This window comes from Acinonyx jubatus, chromosome B4 (assembly GCF_027475565.1).
Source record: "Acinonyx jubatus isolate Ajub_Pintada_27869175 chromosome B4, VMU_Ajub_asm_v1.0, whole genome shotgun sequence".
Classification (NCBI taxonomy): domain Eukaryota; kingdom Metazoa; phylum Chordata; class Mammalia; order Carnivora; family Felidae; genus Acinonyx; species Acinonyx jubatus.
In genome coordinates, this window is record NC_069387.1 from 57479736 (window position 1) to 57503351 (window position 23616).

The 23616-nt window shown below is 37.6% G+C and overlaps 1 protein-coding gene across 1 annotated transcript in view; it reads right to left on the reverse strand.

Moving 5' to 3' along the window:
• Positions 1-1603: 1603 nt before the first annotated feature.
• The window catches only part of LMNTD1 (lamin tail domain containing 1), a 509230-nt gene continuing 487217 nt past the window's right edge, over positions 1604-23616 (reverse strand). Inside the window, exon 14 of the mRNA XM_027035777.2 lies at positions 1604-5606. The gene's annotated coding sequence lies outside the window, so the exon portion shown is untranslated. The remainder of the gene's footprint in view (positions 5607-23616) is intronic.

A 23616-nucleotide genomic window follows, 5' to 3' on the forward strand; every position in this document is an offset into this window, starting at 1 on the left:
TATGATTACTATGTGCCAGACCACATGCTAAACATGTTGTAGGTATCACTCATTTAATCCTCTCCATACTCTGGGAAGGGTGTACAATTATTGTTTCTATTTTATAGATCAGAAAACAGTGGTAGGAATTTTTCAGTGTATTATAATCATATGTTTACATGTTGGTCTTTTCCTCTGGACCTGCATTTATAAAGGGTAGGCACCGAACTCTTACGGCATCTGCCACAGCCAGCAAAGACTCTGGTTCATAGGTAGTCAATAAATATGATCTAACCTGTGCTTCAGGAAACCACTGTGTGTAGGATCAACAGAAGTGCAGAAAGATGAGCAAGAGAAAGAGCTGAGACTTTTTCAATTGTTTAGGAAAAATCAAATAATGTATATTTGGATAAGGTATGTAGAAAAAGAAATGTAAGGGGAAATGAAATGATAAATAGTTAAGTGATTAAATATTTTAAAAGTAGTAAGAATCTGTACATCAGTTAATAAAAAATATCATTGGATATTAGAGCTTTGAGGAGTGATTTGAAGAAGAAATAGGATAAACAGTATGAGGATAATACAAATTGCATTTTCTAATAAGTAAATGATTGTAACAGCTATTTAAAAGTCTGTCTAATTTCAACATCTGTATTTATGGCTATTGATGGATTGTTCTTTTCTCTTGAGAAATGTCAAGATTCTCCTGGTTCTTCATATGTTGAATAATTTTGGATTTAATCCTGGACACTTTGAATGTTTGTTTTACGACTCTAGGTCTTGTTTAAATCCTATGGAGGATGTTTGTTTACTTGTTTTAGCAGGCAATCAAGCAGGCAAATTGAGGTTTGGTTGCAATTTCCTACTCTGCCTTTGTTGGTGGTGATTCCAAAATGAGTTGTTTTCAAAGTTTTTCCTGGACTACTTGGGTCAGTCCCATTCATGTTAACACCCAGAGAGCAGTCTGAGACTTGGGCAGCAGTCCACCCTGTAGATCAATTCTGAGTGCCTTCCGTATGTGGTTTAGGGTCAGATCCACTCATGTGCAGCTCAGGGATGGACACAGGAGTTCATACATAGTATTATGATCACTTTCTTGAACTTGCTTCTCTTCATGAGAATCTTTCCTGCTCCCAGTCACCCTCTTCCTGGTCTTCTGATGGATAGCCACAGCTTTAGTTTTCCTGGTTATGCACTTTCTGCAACTGTGTCTGCTACTGGGACCAAGTAGTGAGAGGTCACAGAGAAAAGAATGACAGGGATTTCTCTCACACTCTTGGATCTATGGTTCCTCTGGCCAGAGAGGAGCGTTCCTTCCTTCTGAGTTGTAGGCATTTTCTGAGCTATTGTTACTTCTGTGCCAGGGCTTGGGACAAGAGAGGGAAAAAAACCCAAAGGATTTCCCCAATTTTTTCTGACCTATAATAGGCCATTTTCTACTCATCAGACAAGAAAGACAGGGCTTCTCCTGGAACACTTTCTGTATGCACCTGTTATATTTCTGGATTTCATGTTGTCTTTGAGTCTACACTGGAAAAAAAGTAGATTTAAAGAAAAGAGAAACTCACCCCCAGTTTAGTGGTTCTCAGAGATCTGTTTGTCTTGCCCAATGAACTTGCTACCATTTCCTTTTCAAAGTCCTCAGGTAGCTGCTCCAGATATCTTCTCCAAGGGTTTTAGTTGCATTCAGAAGGAGAGGCAGGGTGAGGTATGCTTTCTCCATCTTATTTGGAAAGCAGAGAGTGCTTCTTTGTTCTAAAGTGTTTTAATGTAGGGTTCCTTAAGATGAAGGACTTTCTCTTATAGGACTATAATGTAATCAAAATCAAGAAACTTAATATTCTTATAAAATCATTTTCTAACCCGCAGTCAATATTAAATTCTATCAGTTGCCCCAATAATTTCCTTTATAGTCATTGTTTTCCTTGATCAAGGGTTTCTTTAAAGATCATGCATTGAATTTAGTTGTCTTGACTCCTTTTTCTCCTTTAATCTTGCACAGTTCTTTTGCCTTTCTTTGTCTTTTATGACCATGGCATTTTAAAGAGCACAGGGCAATTATTTTGTAGGATATCCTTAAATTTGTGTTTGATGTTTCCCAATGTTTAGGTTCAGGCTATTATTGGCAGCAATGCCACACGTGAGATTCTGTGTTTTTGTTTTTGTGTTTTTTTAATGTACACCATCGGAGGTAGATAATGTCTATTTGCACCATTACAGGGTTGTTATCTTTGATCCCTTGGTTAAGGTGTTGGTTAACAGTTTTTTCTATTGTAAAGTTACTATTTTTTGTGAGGGTTTTTAAAGGCTGGAGTTTGAATATGATCATAAGATTATAAAGAAAACTCCAGTGTTGTCGAATAAAATGCTTTGCAATAGGGCTCTTGGGTGGCTTAGTTGGCTGAGTGACAGACTCTTTATTTCAGCTAAGGTAATGATCTCCCAGTGGTGAGATCGAGCCCCATGTCAGGCTCCATGCTAGGTGTGGAGCCTGCTTGAGATTCTCTCTCCCCCTCTCTCTGTCCTTCCCCTGCTCACACATGTGCATGCTCTCTCTCTCACTCTGAAAATAAATAAACATTAAAAAAAGAGAATGCTTTCCAATAATGGAATGATCAATTCTACACTGTGCAATATGGTAGCCATTGCCACATGGCAATGCTATTCAAAAGTTCTTGAGCCTAGCACTGTAGCCACTAAAAGTGGCTAGCACAACCAAGAAAATTTAAAGTATATTAATTTGAATTTCAAAAATTCCACAGAGCACCCTAGCCTACCATATTCTTTCTTTTTTTTAAGTTTATTTTTGAGAAAGAGAGAGAGAGAGCATGCACATGCGAGCAGGGGAGGGGCAGAGGGAGGAAGAGAGAGAAAGAGTCCCAAGTAGGTTCCACACTGTCAGCACAGACTCTCACACGGGGCTCGATCTCCCATGAGATCATGACCTGGGCTGAAATCAAGAGTCAGAAGCTTAACTGACTGAGCCACTCAGGCACCCCTACACTACCATATTCTAAAGAGATTTTATTTTTAATACTTTGGTTTTCTGAAATGCTCTGAGGAAAAAAAAAAAAAAAAGAGTACCATGATCAAATAAGTTAGGGATCATTCTAGAAGGCATACTTGGAGAAACACAAATACTATATGCTGCCATCTAGAAATCTATACATTGTTTTTCATTTGGCCTAGTGCTAAATTTAGTAGGTAAAATTGTCAGATAATTACTCTGTGAGTCCCCGCACAACTTCTTAACTCGTTTGTGTTAATGACTTGCTGAACAACATAGCCAAGTCAGCGGCAATGGTGGGATTTATATCTAGGCCCTTATCTGACTCGAAAAGCTGAAGTATTTCTGGCACACCAGAAATAGTAATGGAGAAAATGGTATTGAAGTTCAGATTGCCTCATAAAATTTTGTCTAAGGTTGATGAAAGCAAGAATTCCTCAAAGGCATGTTACATAGTATTTGGATTCCATGTTAGCAATGCAAAAACAGGAAATGTTTAGCATTCACAGAATATGGTCATAGTAGTCCTTTTTAGGGAATTAATATTAATATTAATGGCCCCTGTCTAGCCACAGCATAGCTATTTGAGGAGGTGTTTCTTTCTATTTAAATAGACAAAATCCCAGAACAGAGTAGTAGGTTAATGCCTTAGTCAAAGTCATTCAGAGCAAATATTCTCATGCAAATATAGTTATCACAAAAGGGTCTAAGTGTCTCTCAAAATCACATACAGAATCAGTTACTGAAGGAAATGTAGGATGGTTAGAAAGCATGAGGGAAGGAGGCTTGGAGAGGCGCGAAAAGAGAACAATACGCAGAGAAAAAGAAATCTTGAGCCAGAGACTAGAAGCAGCAATTGGCTGGTTTGAATTAGAGAGGAGCGAGCAGTATACATTGTCTTCATTCTTTTTCTTCAGTGGAAGTTCCTTTGGGAAACTCTTTGCTGAGCCACGTTGGAGAAATTTCATTCCTGTAACTGTAAGTGTTGTTTTAACTGGCTTACCCCAGTGGTTGAGAGCTGTGGTTTGAAGATTTTTGAAGCAAAGGAACTTTGTCTGGTTGATGAGTTCAAAATTCAGATACAATCTTGAAAGTGGTAACAAGCCACTATTTTTGTCTGAAGCTATAATTCTTGAAGGTAATTGGGTTTAGAAGCAGAAGTATTTGGGAGATTGATTTCATCCTCAATAAAACTACATTTTACTTTCTTTTAAGGTGCACAGTGGAAGTCGTGACCCAGAAATGCCCCTATAAGACATTACAGATGGCTATTTTCATGTGCTGTTTGGCACATGTTCAGGAAAACCACAGGGGAAAATTGGCTCTGAGATGCTTGCACTTTAAGGTATACGCTGCGATACTTTGTAAAGATTCATTTTCTTGCCAAATATAACATTCAGTTACCAACTGGAAGTGTAAAAGTTCATATTTTCATGAAAATCTTACCAATGAGTTTAACAGGCCTGCTTAATTAGGTTTCATTTTTTCCATTCTTCAGTGCCTACTTAATTTACCACTAGAGGGCATTGTTGACAGTGATATCAAGGGAAAGCAAAACAAAGAATTTTGCCTAAATGTATTCTGAAATCTTTTTTAAAATTTTCATTTCAGCCAGTAAATAATAATGTGCATTCAAAGGCTGCTTTATTTGCTGTTTTGCTATTATATTTCACACCCCAGATACTTAACTTCTAGACTTTTTTTGGGGGGTGCATTAATTTAATAAAAGATAAATCCTTGCACAGTTTTGTTCTGGATTTCTCACAAACTCTAAATTTAGAACCTACCTTTCCCCCCTGTAATGTTATACATTCTTGCACATCTTCATGTGGAATGTTATCGAGCACTTGGGGACTCATTATTTTTTATTTTCTAAATCATGAAACAACTCTATTTTCCAAATCAAACATTTTCTGATATTTGTCAGAGGATCTTGGAGTGGGAAGGGGCCCATTTATTATAATAGATAACATCTCTTTTATATACTGAGGGGCGGTCTAAATCTAAAAATGATAAGAGAAGTTCTTTCCATTTTGGGGACAGCTATATTATTTATTAGATGTTCTTCATGTGAAGAGAAAAGTTTGCCTCTTTGGAGTTTATTGTATTGGACAATATCCTTAACTTGCAAGTAATAGAAACCAAGTCAGGAATGCTTATGTAAAAAAAAGTGGATGGGGTAGGGGGAATTTATTGTCAAGAAACAGAGATGGCTCATGGGCTGTGGCTAACATAAAATCTGGAAACTATAGACTTGTCAGGACATTGTCATCAGGACATTGTCTTGTTCTGCCTCTCTGTCGTTACCTCATTCTGTTCTCTCTGTATTTCGATACTCTCTGCTTCTTGAATTCTCATGGCAAAATATGCCATTTGAATGAGTAAAAATGACAAAATATCTTTTGTTACCTAAGAGTAGGCCATCCCAGCATTCTATGAAGCCAACTACCTCTGAATGGTGTAATATGTGAAGTGATCAGCGGTTCCCGTGGTTGTGGGCTCCCTTCCACATTACTTTCATGGTGAAGTAGGTCTTCTGGTTGGATGCCTTGTTGTGTGGGTTTCCAGGCCTAGGGTTGAGGTGCTCCATAAACCCCTGATAGTGGTCCTGGCTGAAACTCTGCAGGGAGGAAAGGGAAACATATACCTGAAATAATGTATCTATTCCTGTGAAGGTGAATGGCTGGTCTTTTCAACATGGAAAAGATCCATGTAGCCAACTTGTTACTAAGTGGCTGGTTGATTTCTCCAAGGAATGATGCCATACTGGGGCTTCACTGTTGTTCTGTTGCTGACAAGTTAAATTTTCAAAGTCAGCAGTAGCTGTTTGGCATTGGTAAGCAGGGTCCATGCTCTTGGGCTCACACATAGCTTCTGTTTCTGCCATCATGTCCACTCTGTTCATGTGTCCATCATACCTACTCTGGGTGACTGATGACAAGATTGGCTAGAAGATCAAGTGGCTAGTCATTTGTTTTCTTGGCTATTCAGGGCTTTTTCCATGGTAGATACTTTCTAGCCAGTACCCACATGTAATACACAAGTCTTGACACTTTATGCTATTATCTTTGTATGTCTATCCACAGACCTCCTTGTCTCTGATCTTCCAGTTTTTTCCTTCCAGTTTCCTAAGTAGATAATCAGGCTATTGGCCACTGCTGTGGCATCTCTATATAGTCTCACCTTGGGGCATGTCTCCTTCCACCCAAAGTGAATGACCAGCTGCTTACAGCTCTACCACTGGGAAGATTTCCCTCTCAGCTGTCTTACCACGTCTAGCACAGAGATGCTTAAGCTTTAGTTTGCTTTAGAAACATCTGGAAGCCTTTTTAAAACACTGCTGGGATCAGCCTCGAGAGTTTCTGATTTGTAAATCTGGGATAGGAATCAAGACTTCATTTCTAACAAGTTTCTAGGTGCTGTGGATATAACTGGTCTGGAGCTATACTCTGGAAATCACTGCTCTAGAGATTATAATATGCATCCTTAATTTATTAGAGTCTTTGAGGACTATTTTACCACTTAATGAACAATGTAAAAATCTCTAAAATTTCCCTTATTTTATAATGGCCTTTTTTGGGGGCTATTTTTATCTTGTATTTTACTTCTACCTATATTATAAACTCCACCTCATGTATTGTTTCTATCATTAAAATTTTTTTTTAATGTTTATTTATTCTTGAGAGAGAGAGAGAGAGAGCGCACTAGGGAGAGGGGGCAGAGAAAGAGAGGGAGACACAGAATCCCAAGCAGGCTCCAGACTCTGAGCTGTCAGCACAGAGCCCAATGCGGGGCTCAAATTCATGAACTGAGAGATAATGACCCGAGCTGAAGCCAGACGCTTAACAGACTGAGCTATCCAGGAGCCCCTATCATTTTGTTGTTTTCAGTAGTCACTAGTCTTCTAAAAAGTTTTAAAAGAATTAGTCTTTTACCTTTATCCATATCTGGAGGTCTTTATTCTTTTTTAAAACAATTCCACACTTCTATTTGGAATAATTTACTTTCATGCTGAAGAACTTATTTTAGAATTTTTAAAAATAAGTTTATTTATTTAAGACAGAGAGAGAGAGAGAGAGAGAGAGAGAGAGAGAGAACAAGCAGGGGAGGGGCAGAGGGAGAGGGAGAGATAAAAATCCCAAGCAGGCTATGCACTGTCAGTTCAGAGACTGATGTGGGGCTCAAACTCACAAACCATGAGATCATGACCTGAGCTGAAGTCCGACGTTTAACTGACTGAGCCACCCAGGTGCCCCTAGAATTTTTTTTTATATTATAGGTATGCTGGTGAAAAATTCCCTCAGTTTTGGTCTGTTTGAAAGTGTCTTTATTTCACCTTTACTTCTGAAACATATTTTTACTGGGTAAAGAATTCTAGGTTGGCAGTTTTCTTTTACTTTTCTTCCAGTGCTTTAAAGATGTCATTTAATTGTCTTTTGGCCTCCATCATCCATATAATTTTTCCCTTGAAGATGTATCCTTTTACTTTGGCTACTTTAAAAACTTTCTTTTATTTTTAGTTTTTAACAGTTAAGTATAATGTTCTTAGAATTTTTCCTTTGTATTCATTTTATTTGGAATTCATTGAGCTTCTTGCATCTGTGGTGGTGTCCTTCATCAGCTTGGGAGAATTCATAGACATTATCTCTTCAAATATTTCTTTTCCCCATTCCTTCTCTCCTCTTCTTCTAGAACTCTAATCACACATATGGTAGACCATTTGACCGTGTCTTTTCTTTTTTAAAAAAGATCTTTTCCTACTTGTGATTCAGTGTGAATTATTTTGAGCTGCCTTTGAATTCACTGAATCATTCCATAGAATCATAATTTCCTATATGGTATAGTTCTAGAAAGTTCATTTGGCTCTTTTCAGAGATTTCATTTCTCTCCTTAAATTCTTCATATTTTTATCCATTTTGTCCATCCTTTCCTCTATTTTATTTACAATATTTATAATAGTTATCTTGATATGTCAGTTAATTTCACCTTCTGAAAATCTATAGATTTGCTTCTATTATTTTCTTTTTAAAAAATTTTTTAAAAAATTTTATTTTTGAGAGAGAGTGAGCTAGAGAGAGAATGTGCATGCATGAGCAAGTGGGGAAGGGGCAGAGAGAGAGGGGAACAGAATCCAAAGTAGGCTCCAGGCTCTGAGCTGTCAGCACAGAGCCTTACGTGGGGCTCTAACTCATTTACTAGCAGATCATGACCTGAGTGGAAGTCAGATGCTTAACCAACTGACCACCCAGGTGCCTCTGCTTCTATTATTTTCTTGATTGCAAGTCACATTTTCTTGCTCCTTTGCATGTCTTTTTTTTATTTTGAATTTTAAAAATTTTATGCTGGACATTATATAAAAAGGTGTTAGATATTGACAGAAAGATATTTCTGTCCAGGTAGGGCACACTTTTTCCTCTATCAGGCAGCAAAGTTGAGGAGCTATTCACTTCACTTCCATCGGTAATTGAATTGGGAGGGGAATATTATAGTTTTAGGTTGCTTTAGTTCCCATCTGGTTTCAAATGTATTGAGAATGAGACCTGTTCTGTGTTCAGTACATGTGTTCCCTGTCTCTGACTTTGGGATTTAATCACTATGGGACGATGGAGATCTTTCTTTACCTTTTTCACCAGTGCCCTAGCTTCTCAAACTGCCCATCATTTATAAAAAACTTGGAGGTAAAGACCGATTGGTGGGGAATACTGCTTATTCTTTTGAGGGGATCCTCTAGATGCTAAGATATCACTCAAACTCATGTGTCTATTTTAGATTCTCTTAGAATAACCTTTCCCTCAAAAGAATTCCTTTTCTTATGGTGAGCTCAATCATCTACCCATCTATCCCAAACTCAGCAAATGCTACCAGGGAGGAAATGATTCTTCCCTATCTGGAATTTAACTCCTTTAGACCTCTTTGCATCCATTTATGTATTTATTTATTTATTTATTTATTTATTTATTTATTTTTAGCTTTTCAATTTCCTGTACTTGGTATAGCAAAAATTATGCTTGGCTACAGCCTTTTACATTACAACCTAAAAGAAAACTCATCTAAATTATTTGTAATCCTTATGAAAACCAGGCAAATTAGATATTTTCGTATTTATTTAAAGATTAAGATGAAGCTTAGAATGGACCAATTGCCTAACATTATCCTATTTAGAAGCAACAGAATTAGAATTTCAGTGCAGTTTGAACTTTCAATGCCAGAAGAACATGTGCCCACCTCCCTTCCCCAACCTGTCCCTCTTCTGTTTTCATTATTATGGCAGTACTTTAAGGTGACTCAGGAAAAAAAATGTTCTATGGTCAAATCAATCTAAGAAATGCAGTAGGCCATCTCCCTTGCTTTAAGAGTCATGATCTCCATCAGTATGTTAAAGGTCCTACAGTAAAAAACTGGTTTACACAATGTTTTCTACACTTATTTGACCTCAGGACTTCCCTCCACCTCAGCAAATAATATTTATTAATACTCCACAGAACTAGAGTTATGTGAAGTACATTCTGCACAAAATATACATTATTCTAACTCCCAGATTCTGCTGATTATGTCATCCTAAAAGGTCATTTATGCATTATTTTATAATAATTCACCAAAGCATTTGACAAAAGTCTACAGTGTTAAATTTTATTAATTTTATTAGTCCCTATAGAAGAAACACACATTTAACTGAATATTTAGAATAAATCTACTTTAAGTCATGCATTTTAAAAAAGAAAAATGGTAAATATGAGAGAAAAAAATAGCATAATAAAATATATTGTTTTATTTAGGATATAGTCTTACCTGAATTATGAAGTAAGTTGCTCCAACACCAGTAATGAGTCATTTTGTAGCATATAAAAATGCTCCTTTAGAAGTATTTTATATCAAAGAAGGGGCCAACATGGTGGAGAAGTAGGGGGATACAAACTTCCTGACTCTTTCAAACAAAGAAATGTTGAAGTCAAAGGACTTTGAACCCCAGGAGTCTGGGAGGAAAAGAGACTGAGTCCCTACCAGGGATACACTGGGACAACCTGACAGGCCATAGATACATGACTGTAAACTGTGAGAGATAAAATGAATGGAGGGGAGGGATCCCCTCCTGCAGAGAGACAAAGGGAAGAGAGAGAGGGAAGAGAAAGAGCAGCTGAGGAAGCATAGGACTGTATCTGGATAAGAGAAAAACGTCAGACTGGGATGGAGAAAGAGCCAGCCTCTAACTGAGGGGCTTTCTCCGGATTGGGGCTGGCTGCCCTGTTCACTCACCTGGGGAGGAGGGGAGCCAGCCCCAGGCTCAGTGGCTAGGTCAGGGGCACAGTACACAGTAGGAGAAAGCCATCCCCTCCCTGGAGTGCTGCGGGACAGGACAAAGCCTGTCTGGGGACCACATATCAGGGAACTGTACTTCCCCAGTACTGGGGCACACAGAGCAGGAGTCTGAATACCAGCCACGTGTCAGGGAATGGGAGTTGGTGGAGCCAGATAAACTGCCTCGTTTGCACCCACAGCACAGTGAGGATGGCTCATACAGAGTGGTTTGGGACACCAGGTCCGTGGAGGAGAGACTGGGGGGTCGCCATTTTTCTCCCTACCACCACCAAGGTGGGGCCTCAGGGATGTGTCCCTGAGGCCCACAGTGGAGGCAGGACCCGCCTACACCAAACCACTCCCCTCTGTGCCTAGTAACTGCTTATCTACTAGAGTGGGATAGTCGCTGAGGAACCAGATGGTCCCTCCTCCAGACCAGTGCTGCTGCATTGCCTGGTTTAATTCTCAGGCAATTCTTATCACATAGATATTCTTCCTTCTATTTCTCCTTCTTATCTCTTCCATCTTCAAGTCTGGTTACTCTGGTTGTTGGTTTGTTTAAGCAGACATATTTAATCCATTCTCTTGATATGTCTTCTACACTTCCTTCTTTACTTTCTCTCTGGATTAAGCCCTTTAGTCTCTGACTGGTCAATGTTTATTTTTAATTTTTCCCCACCCCTGTATTTCTCTCTTTGTATGTGCTCTTCCATTAGCACTGCCTCTACCCTGTTCTTTACTTGTAGATGATGTTTCTGGGTTTTTGCTTTTTTTTTTTTCTTTTTCTTTCCTTCTTTCTTTTTTTTTTCTTTGTGTGTTTTCATGTTTTTGTTTTCTGTTTGTTTGTCTGTTTGTTTTCCTTTCCAGGGCTACTTCAAGGAACAAATCAAAGCACACTTGGTGGAGGGTCCAAAACATCACTACGAGTAGGGAAATAAAATAACCAAAGTCACAACAACAGAGAGCAAGTAACACTCCAAAAAACACCTCCTGAAGGACTAAGCCCTGGACAGTGTACGATCCCGCTTTAATATAGCAGTGCTCGCAGGTGCAGAGCACATAACAAGCTTTTAAAACACATAAGGGACAGAAAAGTAGCCAAAATGATGAAATGGAAGAATTCTCCTCAAAAGAAATTCCAGGAAGATACGACAGCTACAGAATTTATCAAAACAGATATAATCAATATAACTGAACAAGAATTTAGAATAATAGTTATAAGATTAATGGCTGGGCTTGAAAAAAGCATCAGAGACAGGAGAGAATTTGTTGCTGCAGAGATCAAGGAACTAAAAAATAGTAATGATTAATTTAAAAACGCTATAAATTAGGTGCAAAATAAAATAGAGGCAGTCACAGTGTGTATTGAAGAGGCAGAGGGGAGAATAGGTGAAATAGAAGATAAAATTCTGGAAAAAGAGGAAGCTGAGAAAAAGAGATAAAAAATTCTGGATCAGGAGGGGAGAATTAGAGAATTAAGTGATTAGTGAAATGGAACAATATCCGTACCATAGGCATTTCAGAAGAAGAAGAAGAGAGAGAAAAGGGGCCAAAGGTGTACTTGAACAAATCATCGCTGAGAACTTCCCCAATGTGGGGAAGGAAACAGACATTGAAATCCAGGAGGCACAGAGAGCTCCCTTCAGATGTAACATGAATCAATCTTCTGCATGACATATCATAGCGAAACTGGCAAAATACAAGGATAAAGAGAGAATTCTGAAAGCATCTGGGGATAAGCAGGCCTTAACATACAAAGGTAGACACATAAGGGTAGTAGCAGACCTATCTACTGAAATTTAGCAGGCCAGAAAGGAATGGCAGGAAATCGTCAATGTGATGAACAGAAAAAATATGCAGCCAAGAATCTTTTATCCAGCAAGCCTGTTACTCAGAATAGAAGGAGAGATAAAGGTTTTCCCAAACAAACAAAAACTGAAGGAATTCATCACCACTAAACCAGACCTACAAGAGATCCTAAGGAGGACTCTGTGAGTGGAATGTTACAAGGACCACAAAGTACCAGAGATATCACTACAAGCATGAAACCTAGAGATAACCCAATGACTCTAAACCCATATCTTTCAATAATAACACTGAATGTAAATGGACTAAATGCTCCAACCAAAAGACATAGAGTATAAGAATGGATAAAAAACAAGACCCATCTACTTTCGGTCTACAAGAGACCCATTTTAGACCTGAGGACACCTTCAGATTAAAAGTGAGGTGATGGAAAACCATCTATCATGCTACTGGAAGTCAAAAGAAAGCTGGAGTGGCCATACTTATATCAGACAAACTAGATTTTAAACTAAAGGTTGTAACAAGAGATGAAGAATGACATTATATAATAATTATGGTGTCTATCCATTAGGAAGAGCTAACAATTATGAATGTCTATGCACCAAATTCAGAAGCACCCAAATATATAGAACAGTCACAAACATAAGCAATCTTATTGATAAGAATGTGGTAACTGCAGGGGACTTTAATACTCCACTTACAACAATGGACAGATCATCTAGACAGAAAATCAATAAAGAAACAATGGTTCTGAATGATACACTTGACTGGATGGACTTGACAGATATATTTAGAACTTTTCATCCTAAAGCAGAATATACTTTCTTCTCGAGTGCACATGGAACATTCTCCAAGATAGATCACATACTGGGTCACAAAACAGCCCTCAATGAATATAAAAGAATTGAGATATTACCATGCATACTTTCAGATCACAATGCTATGAAACTTGAAATCAACCACAGGAAAAGTTTGGAAAACCTCCAAAAGCATGGAGGTTAAAGAACATCCTACTAAAGAACAAATAGGTCAACCGGGCAATTAAAGAACAAATTAAAAGATATATGAAAACAAGTGAAAATGAAAACACAACAATCCAAATCTTTTGGGATGAAGCAAAGGCAGTCCTAAGAGGAAAATACATTGTAATCCAGGCCTATCTCAAGAAACAAGAAAAATCCCAAATACAAAATTGAACAGCACACCTAAATGAACTGGAAGCAGAACAGCAAAGACAGCCTAAACCCAGCAGAAGAAGAGAAATAATAAAGATCAGAGCAGAAATAAACAATATAGACTCCAAAAAAATAGTAGAACAGATTAATGAAATGAAGAGTTAGTTTTTTGAAAAAATAAACAAAATTGATAAACCTCTAGCCAGGCTTCTCAAAAAGAAAAGGGAGATGACCCAAATAGATAAAATCATGAATTAAAATGGAACTATTACCACCAATCCCTCAGAAATAGAAGCAATTATCAGGGAATACTATGAAAAATGATATGCCAACAAACTGAACAACCTGGAAAAATGGGCAAATTCCTAAACATCCACACACTACCAAAACTCAAACAGGAAGAAATAGAAAATTTGAGCAGACCATAACTAGTGAAGAAATTGAATCAGTTATCAAAAATCTCCCAACAAATAAGAGTCCAGGACCAGATGGTTTCCCTGAGAAATTCTAACAGACATTTAAAGCAGAGTTAATACCTATCCTTCTCAACCTGTTCCAAAAGATAGAAATGGAAGGAAACCTTCCAAACTCATTCACAAGCTGATTCACAAGCCAGACAGAGACCCAACAAAAAAGGAGAACTACAGGCCAATATCCCTGAAGAACATGGATGCAAAATTTCTCAACAAAATACTAGAAAGTCGAATTCAACAGCATATGAAAAGAATTATTCACCATGATCAGGTGGACTGCAGGGCTGGTTCAATATTCGAGAATCAATCAGTATGGTACATCACATTAATAAAAGGAAGGATAAGAATCATATGATCCTGTCAATCGATGCAGAAAAAGCATTTGACAAAATACAGCATCCTTTCTTAATAAAAACCCTCAAGAAAGTTGGGATAGAAGGAACACACTTAAATATCATAAAAGCCATATATGAAAAGCCCACAGCTAATATCATCCTCAATGGGGAAAAACTGAGAGCTTTCCCCCTGAGATCAAGAACACAACAGGGATGTCCACTCTCACCGCTGTTGTTTAACATAGTGTTGAGAGTCCTAGCATCAGCAATCAAACAACAAAGAAAAAAAAGGCATCAAAATTGGCAAAGAAGTCAAACTTTCACTTTTTGCAGATGACATGATACTCTACATGGAAACCCAAAAGACTCCACCAAAAGTCTGCTAGAACTGACACATGAATTCAGCAAAATTGCAGGGTACAAAATGAATGTAGAGAAATTGGTTGCATGTTTATACACAAATAATGAGGCAACAGAAAGAGAAATAAAGAAACTGATCTTATTTACAATTTCACCAAGGACCATAAAATACCTAGGAATAAATCTAACCAAAGATGTAAAAGATCTGTATGCTGAAAACTATAGAAAGCTTATGAAGGAAATTGAAGAAGACACAAAGCAATGGAAAAACATCCCATGCTCATGGATTGGAAGAATAAATATTGTTAAAATGTCAATACTACCGAAAGTAATCTACACATTCAGTGTAATCCCAATCAAAATTGCATCAGCGATTCTTCTCAAAGCTAGAACAAACACTCCTAAAATTTATATGGAACGACAAAAGACCCTGAATAGCCAAAGTAATACTGAAGAAGAAAACCAAAGTGGGAGGCATCACAATCTCAGACTTTAGCCTCTACTACAAAGCGGTAATCATCAAGACAGTATGGTATTGGCACAAAAACACAGACACATAGACCAATGGGATAGAATAGAGAACCCAGAATTGGACCTAAAAATGTATGGCCACCTAATCTTTGACAAAGCAGTAAAGAATATCCGATGGAAAAAAGACAGTCTCTTTAACAAATGGTGCTGAGAGAACTGGACAGCAAAATGCAGAAGAATGAAACTAGACCAATTTCCTACACCATTCACAAAAATAAACTCAAATTGGATGAAGGACCTGAATGTGAGATACGAAACCATCAAAAGCCTAGAGGAAAAAGCAGGCAACAACCTCAGCCTCAACAATTTCTTACTTGACATATCTCCAAAGGCAAGGAAATTAAAAGCAAAAATGAACTATTGAAACCTCATCAATATAAAAAAGCTTCTGCACTGCAAAGGAAACAATCAACAAAACTAAAAGGCAACCGACGGAATGGGAAAAGATATTTGCAAATGACATATTGGATAAAGAGCTAGTATCCAAAATCTATAAAGAACTCACCAAACTCCACACCCAAAAAACAAATAATCCAGTGGAGAAATGGGCAGAAGACATGAATAAACAGTTTTCCAAAGAAGACATCCAGATGGCCAACAGACACATGGAACAATGGCCAACGTCCCTCATCATCATGGAAATACAAATCAAAGCCACACTGAGATACCACCTCACGTTGGTCAGAGTGGCTAAAATGAACAAATCAGGAGACTATAGATGCTGGCGAGGATGTGGACAAATGGGAACCCTCTTGCACTGTTGGTGGGAATGCAAACTGGTGCAACCCCTCTGGAAAACAGTATGGAGATTCCTCAAAAAGTTAAAAATAGAATTACCCCATGACCCAGCAATAGTACTGCTAGGAATTTACCCAAGGGATACAGGAGTGCTGATGCATGGGGGCACATGCACCCCAATGTTTATAGCAGCACTTTCAACAATAACCAAATTATGGAAAGAGCCTAAATGTCCATCAACTGATGAATGGACAAAGAAGATGTGGTTTATATATACAATGGAATAGTACTTGGCAATGAGAAAGAATGAAATCCCGCCATTTGCAGCAACATGGATGGAACTGAAAGGTATTACGCTAAATGAAATAAGTCAGTCAGAGAAAGACAGATATCATATGTTTTCACTCATATGTGGATCTTGAGAAACTTAACAGAAGACCATGGGGGAAGGGAAGGGAGAAAAAATAGTTACAGAGAGTGAGGGAGGCAAACCATAAGAGACTCTTAAATACAAAGAACAATCTGAGGGTTGATAGGGGGTGGGGGAGAGGGGAAAGTGGGTGATGGGCATTGAGGAGGGCACTTGTTGGGATGAGCACTGGGTATTGTATGGAAGCCAATTTGACAATAAATTATATTAAAAAAAGAATTATTTTATATTAAAAGAACAAGGAAGTTCAGCAACTGAGAAACATATAGCTGTCTAGACAGAAGTCATAAAAACAGAAGTATTTTCTCCATAGGGTAGATTTATGGGATATCACTCTCTTGTCTTATAACATTTTATATGGATTTAACTGTAAAGGTTAAAGTAAAACCTATAAAACATACATGTTGCAGGAAATGTGTTAGAGTGTGTTAATTTGGTTAAGACTCATGATACAAAATTTCTTACAAACTGAAAATCAAAATGGCCTCTATTGGATCTTCTGGAATATCTGCCAATTCAAGAGTAAATGAATGTCCATCTTTTTTTTTTTTTTTTTTTTTTTTAGGCAGGAGTGCTCTGTGTGGTTTGAAAGCATCATGACCATGATCTGCTGAGTGGGAAATTCAGGGCGTTAGACTCAGACATACCAGGCAGTCGTTATGTCTCAGGACAGGAGGGTATGCTCCTGATTCTGAATACCACATGTTTACTGAGAAACATGTGACTACTTACTTGACAAAAAAATCATACATTTATCTCCCAATATTGTTCAAATAAATGATGAATAGTGGTTCCCTTTATGGGAATAGAAAAACAACATTTACCTTAGAAAAATATGGTGACCTCTCATATACTCATAATCCCAGCTTAATTATCAACTCTTGGCCAATCTTGTTTATCTATACCTCTTCCCACTTCCTGTCACTCCCAGTCCTTCCTCCCCCAACTGGATTATTTTAAGGCAAATCCTAGATATTTCATTTCAGAATAATTCTCTAAGGATTTTTTATTTGTTTCCTGCATGTTTCTTTTTGTCTTAATAAATATTTAATTTTGGAAGCATTTTGGTTTACAGAAAATTTGCAAATTTAGTGCAGAGAGTTTCCATATACTCTATACTCAGTTTTTTCTATTAGTAACGTTTTATATTCATATGAAATTTGAATTTTAATACTGATACATTTTTATTAATTAGAGTCCATGGTTTATTCAGATTTCCTAGTTTTTGCCTTATGTATATTTTTTGTTCTAGGATCCTATACAGAGCATTAAATTTAGCTACCATGTCTCCTTACTTACCATGTCTCCTTACAGTCTCCTCGTGACTGTGACAGTTTCTCAAACACTCTCTGGTTTTTGAAAAGCTTGACAGTTTTGAGAAATATTGGTCAGGTGTTTTGCAGAATATTTCTTTTAAAAAATGTTTATTTATTTATTTTGAAAAAGAGAGAGGGAGGGGCAGAGACAGAGGGAGAGAGAATATTTCTTTTTCTTAAAAAAATGTTTACTTATTTATTTTGAAAGAGAAAGAGGGAGGGGAAGAGACAGAGGGAGAGAGAGAATCCCAAGCAGGGTCTGAAAGCCCCACGTGGGGCTCAATCTCAAGACCCTGAGATCATGACCTGAGTCAAAATCAAGAGTTGGATGCTCAGCTGACTAAGTGACCCAGGCGCCCCTAGAATATTTCTTAATTTCTTAATTGATTTCTTAATTTCTGGTGTTTTTTCAAAATTAGACTGGGACTATGGGATTTGGAGGGGGAGGCTACAGAGGTAAAGTGCCATTCTTATCATATGAATGGATCAATGGTATATACTATCAACATATCATTGCTCTTAACCTTCATCACCTGACTGAGGTAGTGTTGTCAGGTTTCTTTGCCGTGAAGTCACTCCTTTCCCCAGTTTTCATACTCTTTGAAAAGAGTACGTTGTATGCAACCCACATTTAATGAGTGGGGAATTATGCTCCACCTTCTTGAAGTGAAATATCTACATAAGTTATTTGAAATTCTCCTCTGAGGAGATTTGTCTATTCTTTCATATTTATTTATTCAATCTTTTATTTATATCAGTATGTAATCATAGATATTTATATCTTGAGTTATAATCCAATACTAACTTTTTTATTTTGTTGGTCAAATTATTCCAGCTTCAGCCATTGAGAGTTCTTCCAGTTGACTTCTGTGTCCCTTTGGCATATTGCCATCATAGTGGGGCTTTTTGTTCATTTGTTTACACACTTCCTTACTATGCTTCAGTCTTCTCTTATATATTTCCTGCCCCAGTCTTAGAATTATCACTTTTGGATTTATTTATTTATTTATTTTTGGAGAATGGTACTAGAAATTTAGATCTAGGCTCTAGATGTGTTTATTACTACTGGAGTATCACTGTTTCAGGGTTCTCTCAGCTGACAGAACAACAAAATGTATTATCTGTAAGTATTTCTGTAGTAACTATTTGTATATTAAGCTAAAATGAATTCATACTGATGTCTCAAACTCAAATTCATTACCACATAGATCATTCTTATCTTTTCCCCTTTGTAGCCTCTCCTCCAACAGTGAGAATCCTGTCTCCCACCATCTGCCACCCATTTTACATTACGGATTTAATTGCAGTATATTCATATGGTGGTTTCTAAATTGTTAACCCAACTTCCATGGGAAATAACTTCAGCAATTAAAACATAGTTCCATGGGCAATTTCTTTTGTTTTTAGTTTTACATACTCCACTCATTTACAAAGTTATTTAGGTCAGCACTTCATTCTTCCACCCATCTAAAGAATTTCTAAAATCAAAAATAGGACAAAAACTATAATAAAATAAAGCAACCCATAAAACCATTCTTACCCCCTTAAAATTAATAATTCCCAAATACCATCAAATATTTAAGCAGAATTCACATTGTCTTCTATTATCCAATAAATGTTTTATTTTACTGCTGCTTTATTTGAGTCACAATATAAACAGGTCTCACCCATTGGGTCTGACTGATGTACCTCTTAAGATTCTTTTGATCTACAGGTTTTGTGCCCTCATTTTTATGTTGTCATTTATTTTTTGAAAAAAAGTATTTGTTCTATAGAATTTTCCATATTTTGATTTTGCTAATATTTAATATCTTCCTTTCTCTGTATTTTCTATAATCCAATATTCCTGTTATTTGTATTTCTTGTAGTCTTTTATTTATATCCAGAAGTCTGAGCAGATTTAATATAAGAAGGATGCTAATATTTCACACACAGTGTTCAGTATGTAGGCCATTCCATCAAGAACCACATACTATCTACATATCTCTCTTTGTGTGATGCTAAGACTGATCAATGTGTTAAGATATTGTCACCTTAACTATCTATTATAAAGTTCACCATTAGCCTTTTACCTAATCTTTTTAGCAACAGTTGATATTTATTGCTCAGATTCATTTTTCAACAGGGCTCAGAAAATAGTGATATTCTAATTGTGTCATTTTAATGCATTTGGTAGTTGTAAAGAACTTTATTCAACCATTGGTTTCCAGGAAACACAGTTTATACAGGAATGCCTGATTCTTTCTCCTTAATTTTTTAGTTTTCAGCATAATAAATTGACCCTCTAGCAACCCTTCAAGATTCATGATTCATGATTTTTCACAAAATGTTATGTTTCAATCTATTGTTATTAATTATCAAAATTAATTTTGATCCTCAAATTTCCTCTTTATTGACCCATGGAAGACTCTCAAATTGGCTGTGTCCTTTTTACTTGAATCTGATGTTGATAGTTTCTTTGCTTTGATATCAAGCTCATCTTGTACATTTCCTGCCTCAGATCTGGAATAAGTCATTTTTCAATGATCCCTGGTTCTTTTTAATAGGAAATAGTACTTAGAGATATGGGTTCAAGGATGATATACTGCTTCTAGGTTGATCATTATTTATAGACCTTTTTCAATGGGCATAGCTAGGAGATGTATACTCTCCAAAGAAAAAATACATCATGAGTTCATATTGATGTTTCTGATTTGAATTTAGCATCACATGGTTTTTACTCAGCTTCCTTTATTTTATAATTGCATTTATTATGCCAAAGACCTTGATTCCAAGTGAAAATAATGTAATTTATTATTTTAAAGGAGACAGACACAAAAGAAAATATACTTTGTGATTTCATTTACACCAAGTTCAAAGAACAGGGAACAGTAGTGTATAGTATTCAGAAATTAATGCTTAGGAGGGAAGACTATAGAGAAAAGCAAAGAAGTGATTACCAAAGAGTCAGGATGGTAGCTAATTTTAGAAGAAGAGAGGGAGTTGCAGTTGGGGGAAGCACTTGAGTTTTTGGCTTCAGGCAATGTTTTCTTCTTGACTTGGGTAGTGATTACAGGGGTGTCCATTTTAAAACAGTTCTTAAATTGACCATATGTGCTTTATGATTTTTTTTCTCTCTGTTATATTTATCTCCCCCCACCTTCTCTGTAAAGTGACAACACAGCAGCACCTGGGTGGCTCCATTAGTTAAGGGTCTGACTCTTGGTTTCAGCTTAGGTCATGATCTCAGGGTTGTGGGATTGAGCCCTGCATGGGGCTCCATGCTGACAGCATAAAGCCTGCTTAGGATTCTCTCTCTCCCTCTCTCTCTGCACCTCTCCCCCACAAGTGTTCTCTCTTTCTCAAAATAAACAAACAAAAAATAGTGACAGCACAAAACAAAAAATTAAAAATGGACAGATTGACAAAATCATGGTCCTGATTTGTTATGAGGATACACAGTTATATGTAATCTGTGTCTGACTCTGAGAGGGAGAACTGCCATGAGCCCACAGCAGAACTGAATTGAAAGGTGGTAACAGTAATCATTGAAGAGAAAGTACCTACTGAAGCCTAAGAATCATAATCCATTCATTTATTAATTCATCAATAAACTTTCATTGAGTTCTTCCTATGTGGTGGGCACTGGTGTAGGCACAAGGAGTATTTAGATGAATAAAATAGGGTGTTTGTTCTGAGAAGGGGCTGGGGCTGGTAACACTCATCTAAATAAATCAGTACAATAAAATGTGGATTCTATGACAAAGGTCTTTATAGCACAAAGTCAGGGAAATGGGTAATGATTCAGGTAAAGATAACAATCACTCTTTTTTTAATGTTTACTTATTTTGAGACAGGGAGGAGTGGATGTGCACATGGTGGGGAGGGGCAGAGAGAGGGAGAGAGAATCCCAAGCATGCTCCTCACATTCAGTGTAGAGCCCAGTGCAGGGCTCAATCTTGCAGTTGTTTTTTTTTTAACCAGAAGGAAATATTATACAGGAAATTAAGAATCTATAAAAACCTTTGTAATTTAAAGGACTCAAGATGTTTTCATAGAAGGACTATTGATATTCAAAATCTGTTTCCCACTAATCCTTGAACCTTAAAAGAAAGCGTTAGAGAGGGAGGAGCCAAGATGGTGAAAGAGCATGGAAGTTTTTTTGTGTCTTGCATCCATGAAATAGAGCCAGATCAACACTAAATCATCCTGAACACCTAGAAAACTGATTTGAGGATGAACACAACAATCTGCACAACCTGAACCACAGAACTCACAGAACTCCTTGCGTGGAGAGGTGAACTGGGGGAGAGAGAAGACACAAAGGGCAAGGAGCTATTTTTGCTTGCCGAGAGAGGACAGAGATGGGGGAGAGTATGGGAAAAGCACCCTTCCACCCCCGCAAAGCAGCTGGAGAGAAAGTGGAAGAGTGGAAACAGCTTCAGGGACTGAACTAAAAAAGGAGAAAGGAGAAAGGAGAGGGTTTAAGTTCCATAAGACTCTATAAACAGGGGGAGCGTAGAGCCTGAAACTGCACAGCTCAATACCTGGTGGTGCTCTGGTGGGAAGGGCAAATCCTCAGAAGCAGAGTGAGGTCCAGAGGGTCCTTGGGCCACACGGGGAGAGGTGGTTCCCCTGCTGGGAAGACATTTTGTAGAGACTGTGCGGCCACCCCATAGGCAAAGGTCCCAGCAAACTCCGGAGAATGGCCACATTTGCTGGTGCTGGAACAACATCATTAAGGGGGAAGCCTGGTGCCAGATGTATGTTGTGATTTTCCATAATCCCTGAAACGCTACTGCTACACGATCGAATGAACTTTTTCTGGGGTGGGCTGGCACCAAGCCACAGTCTCTGGCATTGGCAGCAGCACAGTCCTGCGAATGTTCCTGGGTGCGGCTGGCACCCGGCCTATTACTTGGGCCGCAGAAGATCTGAGTAGGTAAAAGCCACAGTCCCTCAGAAGTGAGGGGTTGGGAAACATAGCCACATCTGAGATAAAACTCAGGAGGGAGGTGCCATCTGGCAACCTGATGGCTTGGTCACGGCCAGTGTAAAAGCAGGGAATGGATGGAAGCCAGAAACAAAGGACAGGTGTGCCATTGCTGGTTGGGGAGGACAGAGTTCCAATACTAGAGACTGGGTAGCTGCATGATGCCATTTTTACCCCTCCCACACATGTGTATACACACCTACAAGTGCCACAACAATCCACCCCAGTAAGCTAGGAAACGCCATCTTGGGGAGAACAGAGTCATTGCACTAAACCTCTCCCAACTGGGCCAACCTCACTCTTCAGGAACACCACAAGTCTCTCTGCCTGCTTTGTTTATGGACTATGAAGTGCTTCATAGTTTGATTTTTGGGGAAAATGGTGTAATTTCAATCATATTTTAGTCTGTTCGCTGGTCCATCGATTCAATTTTCTTTTTTTTTCTTTTTCTTGAATACAGAAAGAGAAAAAAATTATTTTTATTTTTACTTTTTACTAAAAATATTTTTCTTTAATTTTTTCTATTATATTTTTTTTACCTTTTTGTAAATTTTTAAAATTCTATTTTACTTCTATCATTTCATTTTACTGTAGTTCAGTGTATTCATTTCAAATTTTCAAACATTTTCCTTTTTTTTCTCTTTCCCCTCCCTTTTTTCTCTAATCTCTCAAGCTCCTTTCAACAACCAGACCAAAACACACCTAGGATCTAGCATCATTTATTCGATTTGTGTGTGTGTGTGTGTGTGTGTATTGTTGTTTTTAATTTTTTAATTTTAATTTTTTTAACCTTATTAATTCCTTTTCTTCCTTCAAGATGACAAAATAAAGGAATTCACCCCAAAAGAAAGAGCAGGAATAAACAATGGCCAGGAACTTAATTAACACAGATACAAGCAAGATGTCTGAACCAGAATTTAGAATCACGATGATAAGAATATTAGGTTGGGTTAAAAATAGATTAGAAGCCCTTTCTGCTGAGATAAAAGAAGTAAAAGCTAGTCAGGATGAAATAAAAAAATGTTATAATCGAGCTGCAATCTCGGATGGCTGCCACAGTGGCAAGGATGGATGAGGCAGAACAGAGCATCAGCTATATAGAGGACAAACTTATGGAGAAAAATGAAGCTGAAAAAAAGAGGGAGACTAAGGCGAAAGAGCACAATTCAAGAATTAGGAATTCAGTGACTCATTAAAA